At 39.5% G+C, this 23,462-nt stretch overlaps 1 protein-coding gene across 6 annotated transcripts in view; it reads right to left on the bottom strand.

The window, feature by feature from the left end:
• Window positions 1-23,462, bottom strand: part of TNIK (TRAF2 and NCK interacting kinase) — a 402,893-nt gene that overhangs the window by 174,893 nt on the left and 204,538 nt on the right. Inside the window, exon 2 of one of the 6 annotated variants that reach the window (XM_030929451.1) lies at window positions 13,813-13,925. The exons of the other annotated variants lie outside the window; for them this stretch is intronic. The gene's annotated coding sequence lies outside the window, so the exon portion shown is untranslated. The remainder of the gene's footprint in view (window positions 1-13,812; window positions 13,926-23,462) is intronic. 6 annotated transcript variants of the gene reach the window in all.

Below are 23,462 nucleotides of genomic sequence, written 5' to 3'. Positions count from 1 at the left end.
TAAATGGAGCCTTTGTGTCTCCTTGGCCTACATGTGCCATTCATTGGTGGCTTAGAAACCCTGCTCTCCGTATGTGCAGAACTGTGATTCAGACTTTATGGCTCCCAGACTTGTGGCAGAGGTAAAGCAAGGCACTGACTCAGGATGGTGCCCAGGCAATTACTCTCCATCTCAACACCACTCACTGTGAATTCCTTTGCTTGGCACCTCTGAGTGACAGAAAATGGATTGTTTTCAAGACTGTTCAGGGGTAGGCCAACTGAAAGCTGAGACTCGCTCACAGACACGAAGTGAGGAAGAAGAGACTAGGTTTCATTTTTCTTTGTTAGAAACTAGGATTCTTCAGTCCTCATGGCTGCCAGCTTGGCTCAGTTTATAAATCAAAATGGATGCTTAACGGGAAAAAAATCAAATAGTCACAATTTTTAGCAGACAATAGTTAATGTATGCAGATTCCGTGGCAGGGAGCCTAATGCCTGTACCCAGGAAAGGCACGCACAGCTGAAGTGACAGCAGTGACAAGGCAGACAAGCTGAGGGGTGACGAGAGCTCAAAAGCAGAAGAGCCAGCCTCTGGGCCAGGGCCTTGAGCCAAGAACACACTTCCCAGTAACCTCCTCTCAACCCAAAAAATGAGCACAAAACCAAAGCTCTCACTGGCTCTCATCTAATTTATACCACAGAATTATCACAATCATCTGTGGCTTTTAAAAAAATTTTCATTTATTTGTTTGTTTGTTTGTTTATTTATTTATTTATTTATTTAGAGACAGAGTCTCACTCTGTTGCTCAGGCTGGAATACAGTGGCACTATCTCAGCTCACTGCAATCTCTACCTCCTGGATTCAAGTGATTCTCCTGCCTCAGCCTCCCAAGTAGCTGGGATTACTGGTTCCCACCACCATGCCCAGCTAATTTTTGTATTTTTAGTAGAGCCAGGGTGTTGCCATGTTGGCCATGCTGGTCTTGAACTCCTGACCTCAAGTGATCTGCCTACCTTGGCTTCCCAAAGTGCTGGGATTTCAGGCATGAGCCACCATGCCCGACCTCATCTGTGGCTTTTATACATTCATTTCTGGGAGGACTAACCCCCCAGGTGTAGGGGCTCAAAAGATGGGGACAAAATATGTACATGCAGCCAACTCTTCAGCCTCTCCAAATATCCCACTCCTCCACACCCAGCACAATAGCCTTCCCTATCCCCTGAGCCAAGAATGGCACCTGGGGCCATAAACAGCATTCAAAACCCTGGTACCTGAACACTAGTCCAAGGTAAAGTTTACATACAACTCCAGTAAAAGGTGAAAAATAAGGACCCAGTGGTGATTTTTTCAGAAAACAAGAGGTATTCAACTTAAGTAGGATTCTTATTTTTGGTGTTAAAATGCCCATTTGGCGTGAACCCAGGAGGCGGAGCTTGCAGTGAGCGGAGATGCGCCACTGCACTCCAGCCTGGGGGACAGAGCTAGACTCTGTCTCAAACAAAAAAAAAAAAAAAAAAAAAAAAAGTTAACAACCATATATTGGTTCCCAGTTTTTTTGTTGTTTGTTTTTTGTTTTTTTGGTTTTGTTTTTGTTTTGGTGGTGGGTGGGGGGTAATAGAGTGAGATTTTAGTACTCCATGAAATCTAAGAATCCAGGAAAAAGTTTTTTAAATGCATGAACTTAGTGATAGTAGAAAGGTCAATAACCCTCTTAAGACACGAAAAAGGTTCTCGATACAACCTGTAAAATGTTAAATGTGAGGGCATATAGCCCTTAATAACTTACAATAGCCTGTGTGAGTTGTATTGGAACCCACTTCTCTCTCCTCTGGGTACCGTAAGTCCCTAATGCCCTTAAAATGCAGTCCCCCAGGCACATGGCTTCTACACACTAAAACAGAAAGCCCCTCAAAGGCAGGAACTCCACCTTAAACCTGTTTAATCCTCAGACATTGCCTGGGACAGCATCTTGCAAAGGGTAGGTGCTAAATCACATTGGAAAACATCAAGTTTCTAGGCCTAGTGAATCTTGTAAATTGCCACAAATCACAATGAACAGAGATTCCTGTGATCCATCAGGAGCTACACCTGGGAGAATCTTGATAGAATTTGGTGAAATGTCTACTTACGAGTGTCAGAAGCTTAAGAAGAAAGAGGACTATAAGAATGGCTTACGGTGTCATAAATGGGGGGGAAAGCCATGTGATCTGATGTGAGTGTTTTGCTCAACAAGGTTCTGTTTTTGTTTTCTTTTCCAAGTGTTAACTAAGAAAACTAGGTCACTGAAATAGGCCCTGGAGGCTCGCTAGAGACATTAGCATTCTGCATGTCATAATCACAACAGCTTACCAGAGGAAATGGTCAGCGAGAGAAAAATGCATCAAGAGAAAAGCAAGGTCCAGACGCTGCCCTGCCAACATCCATTCACCTCTGCCTCCTCTTTTCCTGAGATGGTACTAACTAGAGGTAGGACGATGCAACTGTTCTTGGAGAAGGAGGACTCATTTTTAAAGATTTCAAATCAATAGCTCCCTCTCTAAGGACTACTTTATGAGGCAACTCTGTCTTCCCCTCAGGACCTCTGGCAGACTCTTTGCTCGCTCCATCCCATCTCCCAGCTGCAGATTAAGAAGATATATTACATCCTCTCCCCTGGCCCTGCACAGGGTTGCCAAATGCAGCCCGAAGCTGGCCCCTATTGTCTGAGATTTACAACCAGGTGATTGGGAGTGGACAGGGTTGGCTTTGGACCACAGACACGATAGGCTGGGGGTTGGGAAAAATAGATGATAATAATAATAAAAAGGCAATGCTGCATTTCATTTTGCCTAATGTATGGCTTCGACAGGAAGCCAGTCCACCCACAGTGCTGTCTCAATCATTTAATAGACTTCTGCAGCAGCAGCAGGAGCAGTCTCCTGTTCAGAAAGAAAAAGGACCACACTGGTGTCATGAGAAAAAACAAAGGCAAAGGACCACAGTGTTCCCAGCTATCATTCTTGGGGTGGCAGGAACACAAATGGGGACCCATTTGGCTCTTTATTTGGGCTTTTGATGAATAAACCCTCTCCCACAGTGTCCTCCAACCTCCAGCAGTTTTAATTAAAACAAAAGAAATGTCAGCAGGGAAAAGACTGGAATATAATTAGGGCCCACCAAATCTAAAGTAATACGGGGGAAAAAGACTAGTAATGAAAGGGAAGCTTTCAGGTTCTTACTGACTCCCTGCTCTGTTACTGACACAAAAATCAATTTCAATAGGCTTTAGTTGTATCTGAGCGGGAACACAGTGACAGATGAAATTTAGTGAGCAACTTACTGGAGTCATAATGATTCCCACCAAAAAAAAAAAAAAAAAAAAGACTACAGTGAGCACTCTCAGCCAAATGTCTCCCCTATAAGAATGGGTGTGTTTATTATACATACACAGAACATGTATGTTATTAAAATTATATCTAAAATTTATATACCTAAAACATATATAGGCTGAGTGTGGTGGCTCATGCCTATAATTCCAGTGCTTTGAGAGGCCAAGGCAGGAGGATCACTTGCAGCCTGGAACTCAAGACCAGCCTGAGCTATATAGTGAGACCCCGTCTCTACAAAAAAATTTAAAAATTAGCCAGACCTAGTGGCATACACCTGCAGTCCCAGTTACTTAGCTGAGGTGGAAGGATAACTTGAGCCCAGGAGTTTGAGGCTGCAGTAAGCTGTTACTGTGCCACTGCACTCCAGCCTGGGGGACAGAGTGAGATCTGATCTCTAAAAGAAATTAAATAAAAAAGATAATATTGTACATATGGAAATATACTACATTGTAAATATGTACATATGGAGAAGAGAGAATTTTAAAAGCAGTTTTTTTTGTTTTTGTTTTTGTTTATCTCACAAAATGTAAATTATCTCTCTCAAACCCTTTAAAACAGTGGTTTTCAATGGGGCAACTTTGCTTCCCAGGGGACATCTGATGATGTCTGGAGACATCCTTTGATTGCTATGACTGCAGCTGCTGACAACTAGTGGGTAGAGGTCAGGGATGCTACTAAATCTTCATAATGCACAGGACACCACCCTTCCCCAACAAACAATAATTGGGTCCAAAATGTCAATGGAGTCAAGGTTGAGAAACCATGTTTTAAAAGAATTTGACATTTAATAGGTGTTCAATGAATGCTGAAGTCTATGAAATGACAGATTCTGCAGTAGGCACTAATATTACAAAGATCAAAAGATAAGGTCTTGACCTCAGGGATCTCCCATGGCTTAAGGGAGGCACAGCAGATGAATTGTTCTTTCTTTGCTTAGTAGAATCTTATAGGTGAAATCTTTTCTTAAACCCCAAAAATGTATGTTCTTTAAGAACACGGGCAATACTATACCCAGTGACTTCTGAGACCACTTTGCAACTGACTTTTGTGTAAGAGGCCAATTCTAAGACTTTCCCATTTAAGCAGCATATTCTAAATTTTTTAAAAATCTAATGAAGTATTATTAGGACTAAACGGAACTTGGTTTAACTGGACACAATTCTGGCTAATTATATTAATTTTAGAAAGAACATCCTATTTTCATTTTAAAACAATATTTAGGTCTTAATAACTCTTAAAACTATAAGTAAACCTTCCAGGAGCTCAATTCAGAAACATATTATTTTGTTTGATTAAAATATAAGTCATGTGAACTTTTAAGCTAAAAATATAATGGTCAATGACAAGAGAATAAAGGCGTTTGCCTTTATCCAATGGATGTTCTTCAAATGCAGGGATATAGGAATCTTGCAATTGCTGTAAGTGATCTGTTTCCAAGAAATAAGGAAAGCAAAATTCAATTTTTTAGGAAAAATAAATGAACAGCATTATTCTATATCACTGATACCATTCACCACCTTTTAGGTACTTAAGGATTAAAGAACTCAAGATGGTCAAAGAATAACATCCAAATAAAGACTCTCCAAAGTGTATGAAAGAAATAATTATGGCCTATTAATTGTTCCACCTGCAATAGCAGAAGACCCAGATCTCTGCAAAGGCTGAAAATATCTCTCCCCCTCCAACAGATGTCTTCTGTGTCAGCACAGACTGCATTTGCGATTGTGCTTTCTGAGCAAAGACCTGCATATTGTTCTTTGGGGAAGAGGGTGAGAGGACAAAAAGGACGTTAGAAAACTGAAAGTTGTTTTATAAATGCAGGATGGCTCTTACATATTCCTAATCTCTCAAAGTGATGGCCATCATAGACTACAGCAATTTGTCAGCAAACACATCCATCCCTGGGAAGCTAGTTGCTGGCAGTAAGGAGTCAAGTGCCTCTCAGAAACCTGTACTTTCCCATCAGGACAGTAATGCTGAGAACACTTTGGTCTGAAATCTTGGGGGAGGGAAGAGGGTGAAATATGATGACACACTGAGAAAGAACAAGGGCTCTTTTAAGTAAATATGATCTGCCCCAAGCTCTGGGTAGGCCTGAATGGGAGTGTAGCTGACTAGTTAGTTAATGCATTGATTTATAGCTAAATTTAGCTGCGATCCAACTGTGACCTATCGGGTAGCTTTGTCTCAAGGAAGGTGAGTTTTCCCTGACTCCAGTGAAATTCTTCTCTCCACCACATTTTCATGCCTCCAGTTTAGGTTGACTCATCAGGGATCGTGAGATGGGCAAGGAGAGCATCTTGCTGACTCTTGGCCATCTTCTCTTTTGAAGCAGGTATTTCACATAGTCTAGGAAAGAACTGACTATCTGTAGCTAGAGCTCTGCAGGCCCTATATAGGATGTGGAGGTTAAGAGGAAAGGCTTTGAAAGAGGTATGAGGTTCCCTTGGACTACTTAGTAGGTCTAGAGTTAAACCCTCTAACTGTGTAGAACTGATATAAAACAATTAACTCACTAGGTTGCAGTAGTAAGGATTAAATTACATATGTAGATACACTTGATAGAGTGGCTGGGTAAATGGTGTTATCACAGTGCTTTTAGTGTGACTATGAGGTTCCATTTCTGTTCTCTTCTCCTGCTATTCCCCCCCCCAGTCTCCTATTCACCCACATTGCAGGTCTAGCGTCCTTCTCCGTTTCCTCCAATGTACCATGGGGACTTTACATGTCTCTTCCTTCTGCCACACTTGAATGCTCACTGCCTTCAAGTCTTGACTCGAATGTGTCAAAGAGTCTCAAATGACTCTTCTCCAATAGCCTTTTTTGGGCTGCAATATCTAAAACTTCAACTCCACCTTAACTCTCATTATCCTCCTTCCCTGCTTTACAGATCATCTAACAAACTATACAGTTTATTTATTTATCAAGTGTACCAGGCATTTCCTGCTCTAGGAGGGAAGTGTCTTGAGGGCAGGGCCTTCTCTTTGTCTCGTTCACTATTTCATCTTCAGTAGCAGATCAGTGTCTGCATGGTGGGTACACAATCAATATGTGCTGCATGAATAAATCCCTAACCTCTTTGTGGAAACGCTTTTCCAAGTCCTTCTGTTCTTTTTTTTGTTTTGTTTCATTTTGATTTTTGTTTCATTTTGTTTTGTGACAGAGTTTTGCTCTTGTTGCCCAGGCTAGAGTGCAATGGCACGATCTTGGCTCACCGCAACCTCCACTTCCCGGTTTCAAGTAATTCTCCTGCTTCAGCCTCCCAAGTAGCTGTGATTACAGGTGTGCACCACCACACCCAGCTAATTTTTTACTTTTAGTTTTCTCCATGTTAGTCAGGCTGGTCTCGAACTCCCGACCGCAGGTGATCTGCCCACCTCTGACTCCCAAAGTGCTGGCATTACAGCACTTCTGTTCTCTTTTAAAAAATTCATAGCACTTCTTACTTGAAGGCATAACAACTCTGATAGAACAAGTACTATTATCAGACTTTAAAACTGAGGCTCAAAAAAACCAAGATTTTTCCAGGTCGTATTTTCCTTTCATATTGGCCTTGCATATAAGTCAAGGAAACAATAAGATATTGTGTCTCTCTTTTTAAATTCTATTTAAATTCTCTCTAATGTTTAAAGAATAAAGAACAGAACTATAAATTAAAATGCCTGATAATCAGCATATATTTTCCACCTAGGAAGATTTATTTCTGTAAATATATATGTTTTATTTAAATATTAGCAATATAAAGTATAGAAGTAGAGGTAACTGTATCTCTAAGATATATTTCTGCTAGCAGCAGCCAACAGATCAACCTTACAGGTAGCAGTTAAGAATGAGGCTGTGCTTTTTGAACCAAAGAGAACATTTGATCCTCTTTCCCTGACATAAATGTGGAAAGATGGAAACTTTGCCTAAACTGTTAAGACCTCAGTCAGCTAAGGTCACCTGCACAAAAACATGAAAATTGCTTTCCTTCCTCCTCTTCCTCATTTTCAGTTGTGAAATAGGTGTAGGCATATGCTCAAAGACTCATAAGCAGGAGCTCTTCTAACAGCATCTGATCTGAAAATATCAAGTCTAATTTCAACCTAGTTGCCAGTATCTGATTTCAATCACATTGGTTGGGACTCTGCATTTTTTTTTTTTTTTCCAGCATTTAATTCAGCAGTCTTGTGTTTGCAACATTAATGGTTTATTTCATTGGTGGCTTCTGTCTGCATGAGGGACATTAAGAAAATAAAATTGGCCGGTCCCGGTGGTTCACGCCTGTAATCCCAGCACTTTGGGAGGCCGAGGCGGGAGGATCACGAGGTCAGGAGATCAAGACCATCTGGCTAACACAGTGAAACCCTATCTCTACTACAAATACAAAAAATTAGCCGGGCGTGGTGGCGGGCACTGTAGTCCCAGCTACTCAGGAGGCTGAGGCAGGAGAATGGCGTGACCCCGGGAGGCAGAGCTTGCAGTGAGCCGAGATTGTGCCACTCCAGCCTGGGCAACAGAGCGAGTCTCCATCTCAAAAAAAAAAAAGAAAGAAAGAAACAAAGAAAATTATCGCTCATACACGCAAAATAACTGAACTGCTGGCTTTTAATCATTAAAATATACCTTATGATATCCCAGGAACTCCTAACCAGAAAATCTGTCTTAGATTTAATAAACCACTGAGTGATGTTATTTAAGGCCAATAATAACACAATACTTATTAACCACTGATGAGCATTCAACAAGTCACGGGCTTGAATATTGAAAAATATGTAGCAATCATACATGTGATGCTTTGAAAGATTGAATTATACCTCTTAAACATATTATTTCTGTTCTTACATTTTTAAACATAAAAAAATCTTTTTGAGAAGAATACATTTTCGGAAACAAATTCAGAAGCCATAAAAAAAACTTTGGAAATAATAAATGCAGTGGAGTTAAAGGAGTAAAAATACATGGGTTCTATTTAGAATTTGATCAGTTTTCAATTTTTCAATAAGGCTCTAGGCAAATCTTTTTAGCTCTCATGGATTTCATAAAGAATAGAAATAGAAATACTTGTTATGCCTGTTTTCCCTTCCAGAACTAAAATGCAAAACAGGAGTGTCCAGATAAGGTGAGTTCTTCTGAACTCCACATTCAATGGAGTTGTCTAACCTTAACAACTCCTGCCCAGGGATTCACAACATATCATAAATACATACACTATTCCACTATTAAGGAAAAGGGTAGCCAATAAAAATTTCCTGAAAGGGCATCATTTCTGTAAGTTGAAATGGATTTCAGTGCCCTTTGGAATGTGGTCAAGTTTTTACAAACAAAGGTCTTATGAAGAAACTCTAATTTCACATAAAATAAACATAATATTTATAGTAAATTAAAAAAAAAAAACCCAACACCTTCTTATCCAACTCACAAGCCACATTGTTACACAACTCCAAAAAGTACCCTTCCCATTGTTTTCTATATAAGTGGCATCTTCTGGGGTTCAACATGTTGGTAGCCCTGTTAATTAAAAGTCAAATTCATAGACGCCTTACTGAGCAGCTATTATATATAAAGCACTGTCTTCATTTCTGAGGGACCTGAGTCTTAAGTCAGTTTTATTATTAAATTATTTAAATTTCTCGCACAACAAAATTTAGCTTCATTTTTAATGGATTTTATTACTAGAGGAAGGTTTATAAAAAATACGTATTTTTATTTTTCCCTGTTTGTTCCATTTTCAGAGGTTTTCTCCAAATCAGTTATGGCCAAGATCAACTCATGGCATCTTATTTGGGGGAAGACACCATATATTTCTAATATATGTGGTCTTTAGGAAACACAAAAATTAAAGAAAAATCTTGAGAAAAGAAATCCACCTTTATTAACTCATTGAGAGAGAACCATTGATGTTAGATCCAGAATATTCTTCCCTAATTTACTTTGTAAGGTCCTCCGAGAAGAAGCTCAAGTGCAGAAAATAATTGAAGAGGATTGCAATTTTGTTTTTTTAGAGATAGAAATAAAATTTTAACTTTGTGCTTAATGCTATACTATTCTCAGGAGACAACTCGTTTACTCAAAAAAAGTCAGGATTCTAATACTTCTCAAACATACTCACTTATTCTGGGGGAAAAACCACTTTTCTCAAAGAACTTAATAAATGATAGCCAAAACGGGATTTGCTGCATTCCAATTTTATTTTGTACTGGCTAATACATTAGCCAGTACATACTTTTCATCTGGTCACATACTATTTCTACCATGACTTTAAGTAAATATACTAAAGAAAACTATCATGTTTTTGAACTCGAAATTTAATCTATTCGCCTCTATGTTGCAAAGGTGAGATAGAAATGAACTTTATTATTGCATTTCATTAATTGACACACCCATGTTTGATATACTTTACTAGAAAAATCAACTCAATAGTGATAGGATGACAACTTATGGCTTCTCTTTAAATATTTTATATTTATTGCTAAAATTATTTAAATTTAATAATTTTAATAAGGAGTATGATATCATAGGGCTTGTCGAGATTTCAACAAAAGACTTGAAATTACTACAAGATTATGAAAAAGGAGCAAGGAAGCTACAGAGAGATTTGTATAAACTTCATAACTGCTATTTTGCATTTAACTATACCAATAATGATTCATGAGCAATTTCTTCCTGGATTGCCAATACTCTTAGAACTCTTAAGAAATACAGTATTAAAGCAAATGACTGGAAAAAAGAAGTCTGAATAAAGGATGCAGTAGTTCAGACGTGTTGTACTTCTACCTCCACTGTGTATAAAGGTGCCAGTTGTGTAGGGACTTGGGCTCTACAAAACAAAGACTTTGAACTTTCACTCTTCAACAATCAACTTAGGTAAGGATGTAATTAAAACAAATTCCACCACCTAAATCAAAGTTAGAGAATTTAGAGAATCCTTTGAGCATGATCTGAAATGATTTGGTAAACAGCACAATCAGGGAAAACTGTTAAGACATACATTGCCTCAGGAATGGGTTGATAAAAAAAATACGTAATAACATACAAATACATGAATGTCACCAGAAGAGCTGATCACCTTATCATACTAAAAATAAAAGAAGCGATATTTAAACCATAATTTAAAGTTTTAAATTTTCCTATAAAGTAGATTTGTGAAGGTGATTAAAGGACCAGAGTTACCCAGGAAGGTTGGGACATCTTTTTAAGACACTTTTACAATAAAAAAAAAAAAATAGATCGTCAAGAGTTTGGTATAATCAAGGTGTTATGGTTATTCAAATGGAAGAGGGGAAGAACAGATTGATTTTTAAAATCTGTATACTAATTTTTACAGTTTATGTATTTCTTTTCTGTAGATCATCTCATTTGCTTCTGGTAACTTTCCTCCGTCTAAGAATTTACTCACTACTGAATGCCTACTCCAATACAGGTCTGAATAAAATGCTATTTTTTGCCCTCATGGAACTTATAGTCATGACTTTCTTTTGTTGTACATTTTCGGTATTATGACTATTTTGATTTAAGTAAATCAATATCAAATCCTGTTGGAAACAGGAAAGAGAGAGAGAGAGGGACAGACAGACAGACAAGACAGACTTGGGGGAGGGGAATAGACGAAGAACGGAAGTAGATGCTTGTGAGGGGCAGCCTTGAAAACACACAGGAAGGAAAGCAAAGAAGCCTGGAGGGTGCAGCTTCAGGTAGAGGGAAAGGAGCTATGTGTGAGTGAGCGAGGAAGAGAGAGTGCTGTAGGAGAGGGTGAGAAAGGTTGGATTGTTCTGTCATATTCCCTGGGCCTAATTTGCTTAGATAGACATCATCCCAAAGCCATTCTCTAGTCAAAGAAAAACATACACCTTTGAGACAACCGTGGAAACTAAGATGGCTCCACAAGCATGAGTAATAAATTAGATCCCACTGACACTTGGGTGGAGAACCAGACCAAAAAAAAAAAAAAAAACGCCTTTATATTCATACTTCAAAAAAAAAAAAAAAAACAGATTCTAATGACCTCAGCAAAAATAGGAGGGCTGGAAATAATAAATAGTCTAAAAGATTTGTAGTTGGTAAATGAAAATTATTATTAATAGCTAATATCTACTATGTCAGGTTTTCTTATAAGCATTTTACATACATTAACTCATCATACTCATCATAGCCCATTATGCTGTTACCCTCATTTTACAAATAAGGAAATGCACAAAAAAGTTAGATGACTTGTTGAAAATATCTATTATTTAACATAGGCAGCAACTCGTTTGACTTCTGCGTTTTCTTTATTGCTTCCTTTTAGCAAACAAAAAAAATATTTCTAACAGTTTCACTAGATTGAAAATATTTTCAGGAGTTCACTTACAATCTTAGTCTTTCTAGCACTAGTTTTTCCCACAAGATCTTGAGTTTTCAGCTATCATTTCTCAAAATGGAGTTTTCAGAAGGCAGGTGGTAACCTCAGTCTAAGACATACAAAGTTTTCAGGGGCCTGGCAGCTTGAGAAGTTGATATTATGATGAACAGATGGCCAAAAGTTCCACAGAGCAACCAACTCAGACTGGGCTGAACAGAGATGGTAGCAAAGGTAGGACTTTAATTCAGTCCTAAAAGATCAGAGAATAAGATTGAGGGGAAGACAAGGAAGGACATTTCAAGCACCAAGTAAAGGCACTGGCCAATGTATGAGGAAGGGCTTGAATCTGTGTATGGCTATGCACCATGTGTATGTAGAAAATAGCAGGATATGCAATTGGAGAAGACAAAGTCCCAATCAAGAACAGCTTCCTGTGTCACGCTAAGGAGTACTATGATAAAGAGTTAACACCTGGGAGTTACAGGATCAGACTGGATTCCAGAAAGGTTACCCTTTCACCATCTTCCCCACTCCTTCCCCACCTTCCTACCCACTACCACCCAGATCCAGGATTGTAGTTCATCTGTCCTCTACCAAGATTTGGAGACGATTAATTCAGTCAGGATCTGAAACAAAGGCTGGCAGTGAAAAAATAATAGATCCAAAGAATAAATAAGAAGTAGAATCAACAGGACATGTAGATAGCGTTCTGGATAACTGAAAGAGAAGACCTCCAGGAAGATAACATCTCTGGTGTGTACAAGCTAGGTGGGTAAGGGTGCCATTCTTTAAGACAGAAGACTCAGGGGGAAAACATGAAGAAGGCAGGAGGTAACTTCAGTGGAGGACATACAAGGTTTTCGGGGGCCTGGCAGACATCCAGACAGATGTGTCCATTAGTCCAGTGGAGAAGGCTGGGCTTCAGGAGGTCAAGTCAGTCTATGGAGACAGAAGGACTCACAGTGAACACCAAGAAAAAACAACCAGGGGGTGGGAAAAAAGAAAGTAGCAATATGACTGCAAATCAAGGAAAAGAGAAAGTTTCAGGAAGGAGGATGTGATGAGTTTCAAAAAGGAGGGTATGGTCAGAGCCAGTGCCATAGGAGACCAAGTGAAATAAAGACTAAAAAGAGCTCATTCAATCTGGCGATTATGAAGCCCCTGGGACCTTAGACAGCAATGTAGAGACATACATTAGTTTGTATAGAGTGAAGGAAAAAATGGGAGGTGACTACGTGGAGGCAAAGAGGGTAGAAAAAAGTTGCTTGGTCTGAAAAGAGATGAAACTACTCCTGAGGTCCTCACTGAAGATGTCTGCATCCTGAGAGGAAAGAGGCAATTCCGGGCAAGGGAGGAGACAACAGAAACAGCAGGAGGAGTCCTCTCACACAGAGGGAAAAGTCTTACATTGAGGTAGGATGAAAGAAGATAAGAATGTGCGAAGAAGATGAGTTTGAGGAGGAGAGAGGCAGAGGGAGACCTGTGGGATATCTACCCAATGAGGGATACCTGTCCAATGGCTCCACTTTTTCTAAAAGACATGGAAGAAGGTCACCTGTGGAGAACAATGAAGGCAGGGGCAGTGGAAGGGAGAAGAGGAGAGAGGTGGAGATAGGGAGCAACTATTCCAGGGAACAGGAGAAGGAACTGAGCAGGTACATACAGTTGATTATTAAGCAGTGCTGAGTTGAGCTGTGCAGCCCAAATGCAGAAAAATAAACAGCTAGACTGACCTGAGGGAAGGGGTCTGCAAGGTGGATATTATGGAGGAACAAAGGATAAAGGAGATAGTACATGTTGGCCGAAATTGATTAAATTAAGGAATCATGAGGCCCAAGGCTGGAGAGACAAGTTATTAAGGTTTCACAGGGACTGAGAGACTGACAAAAGACCCAAGGGCTTAGTCAACATCAAAGAACAGGTGTGTAGGGTGTGAGGGAGTACAGGCTGGAAGCATCAAAGGCTGTGGTCTAAGACTGGGATGCTGTACATTTAAGATTTTAAAAGCAAAACAGACCTGGGTCATAAAAAGTCCAGGTTGTGAATCAGTAAGAGTGGGGTGTCATTCCAGGTAATAACAATACAACTATAGTATCAATATTATACCATTTTACAAGTGAGCCAAAGACTAGATGACTTACTCAACATCACAGCTGGTTAATGGCAAGGCTAAAGTTTCAATCCAAGTCTTTGCTGCCAAGTCCTATGATCTTGTCATACAAAATCGTTTTACTTGGTACCTTTTTCTTTCAACCTTTGAATAAGAAATAATAAAATGGTGATTTTGCTTTCAGACTAGGACAAAGTCATAAATGAAAGAAAGCTGTAAATCTGACTTAAAATGCAAGTGACAATAACAGTTTTATTTTCAGAGCTCTGGTTATTACCCATAGTGTAGAAGCTTATGAAATTCCATTAAAGTGTATCTTTGCATAGTGTTTTCTTATTGTAGAAACATTAAAAGTAACTAGCTATTGAACATGGCAACAAAAATAGTTAAGAACCACTTTATCTCATAAAACATAAATCCAGCCCCCAGTGGCATGTCTGCTATTATTTCACGATTCTGGGTCCCACTCCCTATTAAGTGCAAGGCTGTGTCAGGATGATTTAGGAAGATAAAGCAATGTTATACCACATATTTTCAACCCAGGTACCTTTAGGCATACATCCAAATGTGAATATCAGATCTGTACAAATGTAAATGGAGCTGTCATTTTCTTTGATTAAGAATCACTCAGGCTCTCCATCACCATGACTAGACAAGACAGAGTGGCCTGTTGCCAACTTAAGGGGGCTGGAGGGATGGTGCAGTGGTGTGGAAATGGCAAAGCAGGGGCCTCCTGCAGTGAGTTACTGCTCACCAGTCCTGGGCAGCCCTTAGGACATTATACATTAAGACACATAATCAAATGGAATGATGGTGGTACACATCAGCATAATTCACCTTGAATAATTCATTACAAAAAGACGAATGAACAAATGTCAAATTTGCTACCTATGATATTAGCTATTACTGTCTTTTACGATATATATTAAGTGAGGAGCCTGCAGGAAAGCATATACTTTGCACGTTCTCACATACAGTTATTCCATAGCTATTTATTTCATCCACTCTTGAAGCAAGTAGGGTCTTTCCCTGTCAGTTGGAACCAATCCAACCCACCCAACCCAACCTACCAAGACTCTGTAACTGTTCCCAGCTATTCTGGTTTCTTACTGAGCTAGTAACTAATAGTTTGCTTTTACTGTATATTAACTTGTCAGGCTAAGGTTGTACATGATTACTATTTAATCCCCACAATGCCCATATGAAGTAGGTGCTATTACCACCCCCATTATACTAATGAAGAGAGCAAGGCACAGTCCCGAAGTCAGCCAGTTGGGAAGGCCAGGCTCTTAGCCATGCCCACATGCTTCTGCCTTTGTTACTGTGCCTTTCAAATTTCACCAACTTCTGCTCTATAGCTTGATGGCACATGTTCAGGAAGAATTCCCATTTACTTTAGTCCATACTGATTACTCCCTTCTCAGAAGGAGCTCATCCACACCTGGATGGAAGTTTTGTTTTCCGGTAATGCCAGCACCCTCTAACATTCATGGGGGAGGCCTTGAAGAGACTGAACAGTCTTGTTTGCCTGGGAAACTGGTGTTGATGGATGGGACAGCTTCTTTGCAGTACTGAGATTTAGGTTAAATAGCTCCAGTACCTTAAAAATTCCAAGATGTAACCTAAGCCCTAGACCCCCAAAATATTCAGAAACAGGGATTCCTAGACATCTAAATTAGGCCCTTTAAAAATTTCATGTCCAAACCTAATAGACTTAAAAAATTAGAAATGAAGAATATTGGAGACATTCAAGTAGGAATATTAAACCCTTCCATCCTACTTCTCTAAAGTCATGCAGCTAGCTCAGAGGAAAGTAGGAACTCCAACTCCTTCAGCTGTGGGAACAACACAGGCCCTGTGGTCAGATCCCTTCAGTTCTGTCACTCACTGGCTGTGTGACCATGAGGAAATCATTCAGATCTCTTTAGATCTCAGTTTCCACACTAAAACCAGAGAAATGATACTTAAGGCCGTTATAAGAACTAAAATAGCTAATGTGAAAGTTTTGTAAACCGCATAGTGCTCTAAAAATGCTACAAACTTCCATTATTACTCTACATTTGGGATTCTGACTTTGATGACAGAGATTTGTTTTTATCTTGCAATCCTCTGCTGTAACAATTATCAATTGATGGTGTCCCAGACCACTGTCAAATACAGTGTACATTATTCAAAGACCCCAAATACCAAATGGTCACAATCCTAGTGTGTTATTGTGTCTGAAAGCGTTTGAGTGACGAGAGAATGACTGAAGCTCTCATCTAAATAGCAGAAGGAAAACCAGAATAACCCAACAAGTGGTATCATGTACACACACCAACAGCCAGACAGGTTAAAGGTGGGCAACATCCTATGAGAGATGAGACTAAATTAAAGCACATGTTGGAACCTGCCTGTGATCTGGGAAGAACAGCAGATACAGACAGCAGAGAACAGCAGGGACAGACAGTAGAGACCAGGACACAGATAAGAGAACTTCCTAAAGAAGGAAGAAGGGATGAGTCCATTAAAAGATGACAATTTAGAATGTCAAGAGTACTCTGGTCTGTTCTAAAATGAGGCTGGCTACTTGTATTGTCAGAGGCATCAGATGATGTCTGCATGTTTGGGTAATGATTTGGGATGACATATGAACTGACAGCTAGGCCCAGAAGTGAGAAACAGGTACTGTCTAATAGTTATCAACCTTCCTGCCACGGTCTTGGGATGAGTTCCTCTGTCCTGGGAAAGCTGGCTGGGGCTGAAGCACAGAGCAAGGGCCATTGCAAGGTGCTCCTTATTAGGACATTTTTCATCTAACTCAGAACCACAGACTATATGCCCTTAGTTGGAGCCTACATTATCAAGAACCTGTATTCCACACATACACTATTTGATACTTAATATACATAATGTACCCAATTTTATTTAGCAAAAGTAGCTAAACTTGTACTCTAAATGAATGTTGTCTCTAGGCACTAATACCATTGATGCTTAAATCATTCTGAAATTACCTACATCACATCTCTTTGAATATTGAAAAAGAATATGGCCCATCTTTATTAAAAAGCATATTTAATTTTTTACATTTAATGTCATTCTAAACTGGTAAGGAAGGTGAAAGATTGAGTTGGATAAAACTGTTAGAAAGTTAAAATGATAACAGACCAAAAAGAAATTTTGTGGTTTGTGTATTTCATCACCAAAAGAAAGTAGCTCCCCAATATGTAGGGCAATTGCAACAGTTTTGAAGGTAATAGGTACAATTCTCTAAGGGAAAGGTCGTTCATTTGCATAGACAAAATGTGTGTGTGTGTGTGTGTGTGTGTGTGTGTGTGTGTGTGTGTGTGTTTGTGTGTGTGTGGTATCTCTTTACTTAACAGCCAAAACAATCTCCTATGTTACCTCCAGCCATTGTTTCCCCTCCCCTATAAACACATCTTCATTGCAAGCAGTTTGTGTAGGAGGAAACGCCTCCGTTTTCCCTATGTTCACTAGTTGGTTACAACCTAGTGTTGGGCATACAGTAGGTACTAAATAAATGACTGACTTTTAAGCCTCAAAACTTAACTATAGATAAGTGTTCTGAACACAAGAACTAGAAAACTCAAGCGATATGGGCAGCTGATGAAAATTAACTTGGGCGCTTACATAGGCAGATGTAATTAAAAATGAGGGGAGGAGAGAGGAATAAACAAAACCACCCCAAAAACTCAAATAGTGTGCACGACATTTATCTGAAAGTGTCATATATTTCCATTTTAGAGCATTAGGAAGCTGCCTTATGATAATTCAAGGTGGGTAACATGCATATTAAAATACAGCTGTGCTATCTCTGCATTGTTCTGCCCACTTAGAAGGTAAAACACTGAAGTAAACATGTGGCCTGCCAATGGGAATTAAATTAGAGTGATATTTTACATCATTGCATAGCATTGGTTCTTTGACATTCACAATGTTAACTTTGATGTAAGAAATGAGCTAGGTTAGTTTTATCTGTTTATCTGGGAAAAACTTAATCTGGGTTTTGTAAGAAAATAATGGGGTGGTGGGATGGGGAGAGCATTCGGGTCCTGGTGACACCATCTAAATCTTGAAGAACATAAAAATAAACAGCTAGAATTTCACCATGTAAGACAGGAAAAATGGGCACTTCAGAAAATTTAAATGGAGTAGGGGTGTAGAGAAGCATTTCATATTTTAGAATGTATAGTTTCGGGGGGCCAAAGGAAACCACTCTTAGTCAACTTTAAGAAATAACTAGGACCGGGCGCGGTGGCTCACGCCTGTAATCCCAGCACTTTGGGAGGGCGAGACGGGGGGATCACGAGGTCAGAAGATTGAGACCATCCTGGTTAACACAGTGAAACCCCGTCTCTATTAAAAATACCAAAAAAAATTAGCCGGGCGTGGTGGCGGGCGCCTATAGGCCCAGCTACTTGAGAGGCTGAGGGAGAAGAATCACTTAAACGCAGAGGCGGAGGTTGCAGTGAGCCGAGATTGCGCCACTGCACTCCAGCCTGGGCGACAGAGGGAGACTCTGTCTCCGAAAAACAACAACAACAACAACAAAAACTAAAGTATCTGGAAATATTAAACCATGACTTCAAAGCTGTCCCTCTTGCAGCCTCAGTGAGATGGGAAAGGTCTCTGATTTCAGGCACCCCTCACTCTGGCTTACTTCTTTCACTCTCATACATGGTTGTCTGATAAATCCAGCTAAAAACAAAATCTGTGATGAGGACTCAACTTGCTCCTCTGTATCCCAACCCTCACTTTAAGCTTGTGACCAAATTGCTGAAGTAACCTCCTTTCTCATAGATCCATCTGAAAAAAAAAAACAAACAAACAAAAAAGAAAAGAAAAGAAATCAGAAGACAGGTCCCCCCAATCCCGCAATTATCTCAAATGTCACGGTTAGGAAGTTTAGGCTGGATGGACCATCAAGACCCTAGGATAAATTGAAGTGACAAACATATCACCTTCTCCCAAATCCTCTCTGAACAGATCACCTTTTCACTACCCTCCCCAAGGGAAACTCTGATCAAACAAATCTAGCCACTGTTTCCGTTAAAGAGCAAAACTCACAAAATTAAAAATTCATTCTTGAAGATTGGAAAATAGCAGGAAATGCCTTCATTCTACACATTAAAACTTCCAGAAAAATCAATAAAACAAAGAATGCAACTAGCTGGCCTTCAAGAGTTCAAATAAAAACACACAACTAGCAAAATTGTGAAGTGTGTCTTTCAGGATTCATTTTTCTGGGCATGACTCAGATAACCAGCCATTTAAATCATTTATAAACCATTTATTTATATTTATAAGCCATTTATTTATAAATAAAAAATAGTGTTTTTAATATCTGCTCTTAAATTCTTAATTTACTCCAAAGTGCAAATGATTAATAACTACATTAAATTTCCTTTTTTCTTAAGAACGTTTATTTTAGCAAAACAGTAACTTCTAGCACTTACAGAACAACAGAACAAAGACCTTCCATAGCTCATTTATACTGATCTTAATGTAGCCTATTACTAAAGACATTTTACAGAATAAAACCACAAATAATCTTAAAAACATAATTTGATTTTCTTAAGGTCCATTCTCCAAAATCTTCTGAACCCAAAGACCCCACCACACTCTTCCTCTATCAGGCTGCTACAAGATGAAGGAAGGATGAACTAATTTACAGAATTTCAGGCTTTACCTAGACCAGTAGAGAATGCAGTTCTTAGGGTTTTAATATTTGCTCACCCTTCCCCATATAAAGCAGAGTCTCGAATATAAACCCAGATTTCCTGCCTGCAACTGTAAATTCAGTTTCTGGATATACATCACCAAGATAAACTATTAGATACAAGCATCACCCAGATGTTTTGTACTATTCATATTAATAATCCTATCAGCCTCTCCTTGGGGCAGAAAACAATGATTATTACTGATCCAATTTCCATTACTGGATGAAGACTCCCAACTACTAATATAGATACATATGCCTATCTATCCCTTTACAGCTAACATGAAAGGGCTAAATGGAAATCCTGGTGGCATAGCATTTATCCATCATTTTTGTGGTAATCTGTGGGCAGATAACACAATAAAGACTCATTCCTTTACTTCAATTTCATAATCAGAAAGAAGTGATATGCAAAATATGAGTACAGAAAAGCTATTTTCAGAAAATATGATCTGATTTTTCACAGTTTTTGAATAAGCAAAATAAATGTTATAATTTGGAGTATGGTAATGGCTTTGGGAATTGTGTTCTGAGAAGTAAAATAAAAAGGGATTTAGTATGTAGATTAATCATATGGCTTTTCCAAAGATTCAAAATTTTGAGAAAGTCATTTTTAACATATCTGAAAATCACTTAGAATTTTCAGCAGCCATCCTAGCCTCTTCCCCTAATTTTGGTTCATAACCACATCTTATTTTGCTGGATTGCAACTGACTTTGAGGTTGCAATATGTTTTATCTGATGCTGATTCAATTTAGACAATAAAGGAGTGAAGTTCTCGAAAGAAACATCTGGCCAACAAAACCTGATATGAGCAGAGAAACTATTAATCATTACTCTGGGTTATGGAAAATCCCACATTCAAATAAACCGAAAAGATTCTTGAAAATCTATCCCTCTACTCCCCATGAGGAAACAGTAGATTTTTCTAAAGCTCTCTGGGTGACAAATGCTGTCTGGTTACAAGCAATGCTCCATCTTAGCTAGAGCTAAGATGGTTTCAGAATCAAACTACAAATCATTTTGAGTTTCCTGTTTTGCAAACTCCGGATACAAGCTAAAGCGATTTTTCTATTCACTACCTAGACATCACCTGCTCATCAACAGATTTTAAAACATCTTGCAGAGGCAAATTTCCAAAAAAGGTAGCCTAAGTACTTATCCACTATACCACCTCTTCAAAAGCAGCAGAGAATAAATACAAAGTTGTCTGATTAGTCAGTAGGCAAAATGAATTCAAGCTGAGGTGCCTGAACACGGGCAAAGGAATGTTTTGTGCCACAGGCCCAAAGGAACAAAGCTCATTTTGCTGCACATTCTCAGGTGTCATGGTTCATATCCTGGAGTGCCTTTAGGGACCCCAGGCGTGGCTGCTGTTCAGTGTTTCAGAAATGTTCTTCTGTTTGGAAGGACACTGAAGAGCCGTAAATGCCACAACGGTTTCTCTACTTTCTAAGCCCTCTATGGTTCTGAAATTCATCCCATCTCCTTCGATTTATATTCATTGTGGGTATGGCTTAGTGGTGATGGGGGGAAGGGGTCTAGTTCTCCAGGAGGAACTCAAAGGAAGGCAGTTGTATAGAACCACAGAAAGATATAGAATTATAGAATGAAGTATTCTGAGCAGCTAATAAGATGACCATTTGCTACTTTGCCACACAGAGGAAAAACAGCTCCCAACAAGGCAAAAAAAAAAAAAAAAAGTACCCAATCGTCCTCTTGCCTCTTTTGAGCATGGCTATTATTTTGGGGTTTTTCCAAGCCTTGTGTTTTTTCATCAATTATTTTCTTTGATTCTGATGCCTACTTCACTATGCATGGGAACAGAAAGCAAACTATTAGAAATTTTCACACTGCCAGAAATTCAACAAATGAGTCTACAATTCCCAAGGCCCAGGGCCTAGAGAAATACCAGCTGAGAATTAAAATAAGGAGAAAGAGAATCTATAAAGAGGTTAATTAGCTTATGTGGTACAGTCGAGGGAGGCAGAACATTTTGCTGGGAAATAGCCAGGATGTCCCAATGGGGAGATGCAATCTTCTTAACCAAACGAGATGCCTGGGGAACTCTTTTCTACAATACTTCATAAACACTAAAAAACAAAGCCACAGACACAAAGGACAGAGTGCTGGCCATGAAGAATCATGGGGAGCTATTTCATAAACACTTTAGGAAATACTATTTGTCCTCCAGCCAATTTCCTCTAAGCTTCAAGGTCAGAAATAACTTTATAAAGGGTGACTAGCTGAGGAGTCATCCAATTTACTTCCTACTGACCCAAAAGAGAAGCCATTTATTACCACTGGCGGGAGTGGATGAATTCTGACCATCCCCATTCTGACTTTGGAGTTTCTTTGTGACTGCAGTAGGGCATCTGAGTTTGAGGCCAGGGATCAAAATAAACTGAATGCTCACTCAGGACAAAAGAGTAACACTGGCCTCCCCATGAAGAGAGAGTCCTCTGCACTTCCCCAGGGGTGAGTGTATGACGGTATATTTTCAGTTTGGTATAAAAACATCAGGAGCAGAGTAACTCGGCTGCTGAGAGACAGGTCTACTTCCCTAGGTCTGAACATCCTTTCCATCTTTCTTTAAACTTAAAAAGCACCCACCAGGAACTGTTTACTCTGGTTTTAAAGTGGAACTGACATGACCAGTGGCTGCACAGAAACCGGCCAAGAGAACAATGAAGTCATGAAGGAGGCAGCCCTGGGCCCATTTCATTTCAAAAGAAGACTGCTCACCACTGTGTGCTACTCTGCCAGGTCCTAGAGACTTTGAAGAAGCAAGGAACCATGCTGTAGAACCAGGGCAGGCGGTACTTTAGGACTGGGAATTCATCTTCCACAGGTTTAATGTAAAAAGAGGTTTAAATGATTCCATGTCACTGGCCATCATGGTAGCATGCAAATTTACTTAGCATTACAGGAGTCCAAATATCAGCTCTAACCTTACCAGACACATGACCCTGACACTTTAACCACTCTCAGCCTCAGTCTCCTCATCTGAGAATAACACCTCCCATCTAAGATAGGAGCTGGGACAGAGTCTATGTGAAATACAAAGCAGATGCTCATGACATAACTATTGTTGTTGCTGTAGACCTTGTTTGATAGTATTTATGCTCATCACAGCACTCTGTCCTTGTGATCTGGCTTCTCAGAATGGAAAACAACATTCTAATGACAATAAAAGCATGTAGAACACGTCAGGTACTTGGGAACCCATGCCGCTTTCAAAGTCCAGCTGGGGTTCCCACTGGCAACGAAGAGCCCCTTCTCTTGGGACATCAACACCCCGTACATCTTCGCCATAAACTAAGCCACACTTGATGTGACTTTCTGGAGAGCAGGCTACTCTTTCATCCTGGTTCAGATTCTGATGGCATTACACTGCCGGTGGGGATGGAATTCCACACATGCGGACAGAGACACAGCTTCTCGAATTCCCTCAATAACAAACTGCTGTTGGAATTCTGATTTCATTGCTGATGAATCTCATTCCTGAGGTACAAGTCACAGAGCCTTTTATGGTTCCTGCATTTAGAGACTGTCCCTAGCCACTACAGACAAACACATCATCTTATGCTTAGAGACTGGTGCTTTTGTCCCTCATCTTCATTTTTCCACCACAGTGATGACTGATGCCCTGCGATCTCATGAAGAATAATGGCAGCAAAATGAAAAGCATATGTGTCATCTCTGGGAAGACATGTGGGCAGTAAAATACAGCTGTACCAAGGCTTTGTGGCCATAACTCTTAATATCTCTGTGCAATTGGAAATGATTTTTAAAAACCTTTATGATTAATATTTTATCTAGGACTCCTACCACTGTGAAGGAATAGAACAAAGAAAATGCACATCACAAAGAGCCTTAGCATCAATAAGTAAGAAATCTTTAAAGAACTACACTATCTCACCCTAATGATTTCCCTACTGACCTGAATCAACTTTCAGAAA

This window comes from Rhinopithecus roxellana, chromosome 1, assembly GCF_007565055.1.
Source record: "Rhinopithecus roxellana isolate Shanxi Qingling chromosome 1, ASM756505v1, whole genome shotgun sequence".
Classification (NCBI taxonomy): Eukaryota; Metazoa; Chordata; class Mammalia; order Primates; family Cercopithecidae; genus Rhinopithecus; species Rhinopithecus roxellana.
The sequence above is the reverse complement of the archived record's forward strand: the minus strand, read 5'-3'. Positions and strand labels throughout refer to the sequence as shown.